Raw genomic sequence first — 7,918 nt, 5'->3', positions numbered from 1 at the left:
ATTACCTTCAGCCTGTATATTTAAGGCATTTATAAAACTTGGTTTCCATTCACCAAGATAGATGCAAATATTCAAATATCTGAAAATATTCAAAATCCCAAACACTTCTTGTCCCAAGCACTTAGAAGAAGGGATAGTTAATCAACGTTAAGAAGCTACATAGTGAAATATCAATCATGTGACAAGTTTTCCATTCAAATAGTCATTGATTTTGAAAAGTTCTTGAGAAAACTCAAGCTCATTAAAATCATAATTTTATAATGTGAATGGATGTAATCTCCTATAAATCAGCATTGAGGCAGTCTTCAGTAAGTAAGATTGAATTCTATTATAGTTTCATGCTTCAAAGATTTTGAAGAAAAACTTTTATTTCAGTTTCCATGTTCCAAGCTCCATTAAAAACAAAAAAAGAAACAAAAATAAAGTCTTGGCTACAATTCTTATTGCCTGAATATCAAGGGGACTGATTCAGAGAATATAAGATTTATCCCCAGATGGGATAACATACTAAAATGCAATCACAAAATCTGTATAAATTAGCTTTTTATTTTATATTTTTTTGAAAAGAGCTGTTTAAAAGCACACTTTTTTTGTTTTTGAGTTGGAGTCTCACTCCGTTGCCCAGGCTGGAATGCAGTGGCATGCTCACAGTCACCCCATTGTCAACCTACAAGGCTCAGGCAATTCTACTGCCTCAGCCTTCCAAGTAGCTGGAACTATAGGCACAGGTTTCCATGTCCAGCTAATTTTTTGATCTATTGTAGAGATGAGGTCTTGCCAAGTTGCCTAGGCTGTTCTTGAACCTGTCGGCTCAGACAATCCTTGTCACCTCGGACTCCCAAAGTGCTGGGATTACAGACTTGAGCCATTGCTTCTGGCCTAAAAACACACATTTATCTTCTGATTTCTCAATAAAAAATAGTTTATTTTAGAACAACCATCAGAATGATAATTAAAAACTTCCAGGTATATAATTTATACTACCTGATCACTTATTGATTGTTAACACTTACTATGACATTTATACAACTTAAAATTATTCACAAACAAAATTTTAAATTATGTTTTTAGACTTGTTTGCTTTCTACTAGTACTTTTGTTTTCACCTTAGTCAACATTTTAGATGTAGGAGAAATTTTAAATTAAATTTTGTATGTGAAGCATACTTGTTTATTAAGATGACATTTATGCTTAACACAAAATTAAAGAGTTGATTTTTGTGTAAGATGATAGGTAGGTGTCTTGTTTTAATCTTCTTCATGTGGTCAGTCAGTTTTCCCAGCACGGTTTACTGAATAGATTCTCCTCTCCCCAGTAGTTGTTGGTGGAGGCTTTGTCAGAGATGAGTTGGATTGGAAATTGTTTAGGAGCAAATATATACATTTATGAAACTAAATTTATAAATTAACAAATATTTAATAGGTACCTACTATCTACCCAGATTTTAAAATAAGTCAATAAAAGAATATGAGTTCATTAAGAGCTCAGTATGCATAGCCCAAATTGTACAGCTTGGAGTTTTTCTCAACCACTTATCTGCTAATCGACTAAATGCCTGATTTACTAAAATAAAAATTTTTAAAAAATTCTCTCTTTAATCACTGACATTGTATTCACAGACTTTTTGTTCTATTGGGTATATTAACAACAAACTGCAGTGATACATTAAAGTAAAAACAGTCATAGTCTCTAGGGGGGAGAAGAAAGACCAAGGAGGGTCACTGAGAATAGGATGTCGAAGAACCAAAGACTGCAAGGAAAGTTACATTTAAAGCCACAAACATAGGGCCTCTGTAGGTACTGGAAGGAGAAATATTGGTTGTGGAATGAATTTATTGCTAGCAGTTTGCACCTCAAATATTGTGTATCAAAACCAGATTCTTCTTGAGTCAGTATAGAAAACATTCATGATTCACCCCCAAAACTGAAAATAACTATTGGTGGTCAGTCATGACTCTGTGAGACATAATTGCTTCATCCACCTTCACAAGCACCACCAAGTCCTTTCCAGTAAGCTCATTACTCTTTATTTAAAAGACAAAATGTTATTATTTGCAGAATTATTGATGACCAAAAGAAAAAAAAAGGTGCAATTCACAAGAAAGCCCAAACACACTGGTCACTCAACCAGCCCAGCAGCAACACTAAATGGTGCTCCAGACACCAACATAGATGGAAAAGTTTTAGCGATGGCACAAAGTCAAAGAGACAGAATAGAGATGACAACTCAACTTTCTTACTCTAAAGACCTTAAATATAGAGAAAGTGTAGATATAACAGGCACATAGATTTAAGTGATGTCATATTTTGCTGTAACTGAGTCAATTACCTCTCATTAAAAAAAAAATTACACAGCATAAGCTCTACCCCTAACTCTTCATCCTATTAATTTCCAATATTTTAATACTGGTCTCAAACCTACCCATGCTTGAGAGAGCTTTTGTTTTTCTCTTTATATATTTTAATTTCATATTGTAGTCAGTAAATGAAATAAAAATTGTCTGAAATCAGAAATATGTTCTTTAAAAAAACTTTTTAAAAATAAGAATGAAGAGCAAAAGGACAGAAATGAGGAAGGCAGACAACAAAATTGGATCACTGACACACTGGTGGGTGGTTTCTGAATGTAATTAAAAACGTGTCCATCACAGAGGCCTGCTAAAATATCTACATTTCAGAATTTCTCTCTCTCCAAACTATATTAGGATCTCCAAACTGAGAAGAAAAATTGAAAAAAAAAAAAAAGAGAGAGAAGAAATATAGATTTTTGTTGTTGAGGAAAGAGGTGGAAAGAAAAAAATCCTTTAATATCTCAAGGTTCACGGGGGGAGAAAAAAAATCTCAAGGTTCTGAAAGGACAAAATATTTAGATACAGGTTTGAAGTTTAGCTAGTCCATTAAGAAATAATTTCAAATATGAAATCTTGAAGGTTAACTTCTAGATATCAATATAAACCTAATGATAGCACTAGAGGCAATACTAGTAAATTGAAAATTGTTCAGAATGTTCTGAATTTATATTATGGTGTTTTTCAGTCCAATTTAAGTCCAAGCCCCAGGGTCACTGGGTCCAACTTGAATGCCAAGAGACTGAAAACTAGAGAGAAAAGGACAGAAGTCATCCTCTAGGAAAAATATCTATTTTATAAAGAGCTAATACCAGTAGGAATAAGGTCCTGGTGTAGGTAGTTATTTGGTAAATCTCCATCACCAACTTAGGGAAATCTTACACTTAAATACATTATGATGAATAAAGGACAAAATAAATAGAGCAAAATATCCCTTTGTGGCACTAAAGTTGCTTAGATAACTGGAATGATATAAAATTTTTCATATTGTTATTATAGTACTATGTTTAGTAAGATGCCACATAGAAAGAGTTGTTAAAGAGGTAATTAAGATGACATGAGATCATTGGTGTAGGCCCTATTCAATAGTCAGTGTCTTTATAAGAACTCAAATTATTCTACAAAAAAGATACCTGCCCACATATGTTTTTTGCAGCTCTATTCACAATAGCAAAAACAGGGAACCAACCGTGTTGCCCATCGAAGCTGGACTGGATTAAAAAAATGTGGTACATATCCACAATGGAATATTATGCAGCCATAAAGAAAGACAAATATATGGACTTTGCAGCAACCTGGATGGATTTGGAGTTGATCATACTCAGTGACTTATCACAGAAACAAAGAACAGAGTTCCATATGTTCTCACTCATAAAAGGGCCTTGAACAATTATAATGCTATAAGAAAGCGATTGGCAGTAATGGAAACTGTCGGCGGTGGGTGAGGGATTGGCTGTTGAGGGAAACTGCTAGGGGAGGTAGGGACAAACATTATCAACAAGGGTACCTGCTTAAACAGGTATATAAACCTGATCAGTGTTTATATACCTAACCCTGAATTGTACCCCACTTCTTTATAATATAAATAAATAAATAAATAAGTGAAACAAGTTATGCTACATCCTTAAAAAACAAGTTATGCTACATCCTTAAAAAAAATTAGGATACAGACATGTGCAAAGTAAAAACCACGTGAAGACACTGGGAGAAGATGGTCATCTCAGAAGAAATCAACCCTGTTGATACTTTATGGATTTTTAACCTATAAAACTGTGAGAAAATATATTTCTGCTGTTTAAACAACCCAGTCTCTGGTCATTTCGTTATGATAGTTCTACCAATCTAATACAGTTGGTATCTATCACCTTAGGTTTCAAAGTTTGTGGTCACTTAACCATTTCCAGAAGTCAGCTACAAACTGCACATATCCTCTTCATGTTTACTTTGACAATGTCATCAATCTCTAAAAATTGTGATCTCTTTGGCTGTTGAGAACTAGCCTAATGTTAGACTTCCCCAAACATCAAAAAATAAATTCTAGCAACAAGTTTTAGTTCTTCAGTTCTCAAATAGACGTGATTGAAATAAATAGGAAAAAAATTCTAAACCTAATGTTAAGTTTGTTTTATTTGATCATTGCTAAGAATAAAACAGATTCATTCTTAGGTAATGTCTCTTTCTTAATCACTGCCTGCCTTCTTATCTGTGCTTCTTTGTGTATTGGTTTTTGTTTGTCTTAGAAAAAGATGATCAGAATTACTTACAAAATAATTTAAACCGACTGATAAATATGCCTGTATGAATATTATTATTTGAAAAGAACATTCATAAAAGAAGATATGCTTAGGAAGGGTTAATGTACTTGACATCACACTATTGAATTGTACACTATGGCGTTTTCTTATAAGTGCTGGAGATACTATACTGTGAAAGACAGACTTGTCCCATAAAGCCTAAACTTCAGTAGTGAAGATATATTTAGCCATCACGGAGTACTATGGATACTTAAAGTCATCAATCTACCTGATTAAAAAGTGCAGGACAGGGGTCATTAAACTTTTTTTTTTACATTTTAATTGCAAGATAGTAAATATTTAAGGCTTTTGTGCCACATAGAAAGTCACAACTACTCCACTCTGTTGTCATACTGTGAAAGCACCCATAGAAAATGTGCAAACAATCGACATGCTCCAATAAAACTTTATTTATGGACACTGAACTTCAAAGTTTTTATGTAGTCATGCACTGAATAATGTTATGGTCAACAGTGGACCTCACTGTACAACAGAGGTCCCATAATGTAACAAAGAAACTGAGAAATTCACATCATTTAGTACTTACTGTACTTTTAATTGTTATTGTAAAATATGTTCCCTTTACTAATAATTTAAAAAGTCAGCTGTAGAACAGTGTCAGGCAGATCCTTCAGGAGGAGATATTCCAGAAGAAGGCATTGTTCTTATAGGAGATGACAGTTCCAAGCACAAAGACAGTGGAATAAGATGTGGAGGTGGAAGACATGATGTTAATGACCCTGACCCTGTGTGGACCTAGGGTAATATGTGTTTGCATCACAGTTTTTAAGAAAAAAGCTTAGAAAGTCAAAAAATTAAATAATTATTAAATAGAATAACAAATTGAATAATAAATGAACAAAATAATTAAGAATACATTTTAAAATAGAAAAAAGCTTATAGAAAAAAAGATGAAAAAATACTTGTGTAGAGCCTTACGATGTATTTGTGTTTTAAGCTATGTTATTGCAAAAGTAAAAAATTAAAGTTTTTTAAAGAGGCTACAGTAAACTATAGTTAATTTATTATTGAATAAAAAGTTTTAAGATAAATTTAGCATCCTAAGCGTACAGTATTTATAAAGCCTGTAATCATGTCCAGTAATGCTCCAGATCTGTACATTCACTCACCACTCACTTTCTGACTCGCCCAGAACAACTACTAGCCCTGCAAGCTCCATTCATGGAAGGCGTCCTATACCGGTATATCATTTTTTATCTTTCCTGTTGTATTTTTACTATACCCTTTCTATGTTTAGATATGTTTAGATACACAAAAACCATTGTGTTACAATTGCCTGCAGTATTCAGTACAGTCACATTCTGTACAGGTTCATGGCCCAGGAGCAATAAGCTATACCCTGGCAGTAGTGGGAAACTGTCAACTGGATTTGTGTAAGTACACACAATGATGTCTGCACAATGGTGAAATCAATGATGCATTTCTCACAATGTATCCCTATCGTTAAGTGATACTTGACTGTACTTTGCATATGTCATGCAATCTTTTTCTTTTGATCTTTTTCAACCATTCAACAATGTAAAAATCTGCTGGTGATCACTGCTAGGACATTAGAGAAGATTTTATAGGAAAGGATCATCTAAACTGAGATGGAGATAAAAAAAATTAATCAAAGGCAAGTTTTGGAGAGAGGTGGGCTAGAACACACTCCTAGCTGATGTTCACTGAGCAGTAATAGAAAAATGTGCATGAAGATAGTTCACTCTTTGTTGAAACTGTCTAATTTTTTTTTTGAGTCACAGTCTCACTCTGTCACCCAGGCTGGAGTGCAGTGACACGCTCACGGCCACCTCAGCTTTGACCTGCTGGGCTCAGGTGATCCTTCCGCCTCAGCCTTCCAAGTAGCTGGAACTACATGTGTGTGCTGCCACGCCCGGCTTGATTTTTGATTTATTGAAGAGACAAGGTCTCACGAAGTTGCCCAGGCTTGTCTCAAACCCCTGAGCTTTGGCAGTCCTCTCACCTAGGCCTCCCAAAGTGCTGGGATTACAGGCTTCAGCCACCGTGCCTGGCCAGAAGCTGTTTAATCTTAATAAAAGCAGCTCAGAGAATACATAACAGGGCAAACTTTTTTTTTAATCTTTCAAATCGCACAACATATGTGACCACCTACTCTGCCTGCCAGAAAGATTGGACTGGCTCTTGACATATGCTGAGTCTAATTATCATTGTACTCCACTCGCCTGAAGGCCTGCAAAAACAGCAAATGATTCCTATATTTTCTTGCTACTTTAGTAAAGCAGTCATATAAGGGCAGAAAATATGAGATCACAAGTGTGTGTTTATTTAACAATGCTTTGGCAATAAGCTCTAGTTGTTTCTTAGCTCCATTAGTACAATGTTTTATAATACTGGACAAGTCACTTCACTTCCCTTATATCAGCATTTGTACCTGCTAAGAAAGACCAATATCTACCACCAAGTCTGGGATAGTTATCTTTATAGCACACAGAATATTCTAGCATAAACATTTAGATCAATGAGATGAATATATATCCAAGAATACACATTAATATTGTTCAAAAAATGACTAATTGATCCAACTTCTTATCAAAAAACTACTGGGCGCTGTACTGCACATTTGAAAACATGATGCAGTTTTCACTATTTGGCTGCTGCCAAAACAAATGCATTTGGAGATTTTTAGAAAGAAAATCACAGCGTTTTTTTGTTTTTTGTTTTTAACTGATGTGGAAAATAAAGTAGATTAATAACATTCAATTTTAATCAGTATCAAATGTGTTCAATATGCTAAAATGCAATGATAATCTAGCAAAAATAGAGAGCATTTGTTTGGTGCTGGGTTCAGTACTTGAGTGGACATGAGGCAAAAAGGTTTTCCTGGTAACCAAACTGGCACTGTGTACTTGCGATATTAATATAACCGCAGTCACTAAGGTGTTAAGTGCTATCAAGGGTTTGAATCCGCAAAGGTTAGTAAATAAATAAATAAAGCAGCCCTTCTGCTCGTTAGGAAACCATCCAAAGCCCGGAAGAGAGAATCAAGTTCCTAATTTATGAGTCAGTCACTTAAAAAAAAAAAAAAGGCAAAGCTAACATGTTCGTTCATACAGCTTTTCCTCATGCTGGTCTTTCTGGAAAGATAAATTCCTGCTGGACCGTTTGGAATTACTACCAGTAAGTTCTATTATACTGTCAGACCTAGAAAAAAAAATGTTTCAGCAGGACTTCAAAAACGAGATTGAAGAAATGATTACAGCAAATTGCTGTTCCTAATTAATTAAAATGATTTAT

Source organism: Carlito syrichta, unplaced genomic scaffold, assembly GCF_000164805.1.
Source record: "Carlito syrichta isolate Samal-C Ts95f unplaced genomic scaffold, Tarsius_syrichta-2.0.1 Scaffold302900, whole genome shotgun sequence".
Taxonomy (NCBI): Eukaryota; Metazoa; Chordata; class Mammalia; order Primates; family Tarsiidae; genus Carlito; species Carlito syrichta.
This window is presented reverse-complemented; position numbering follows the sequence as displayed.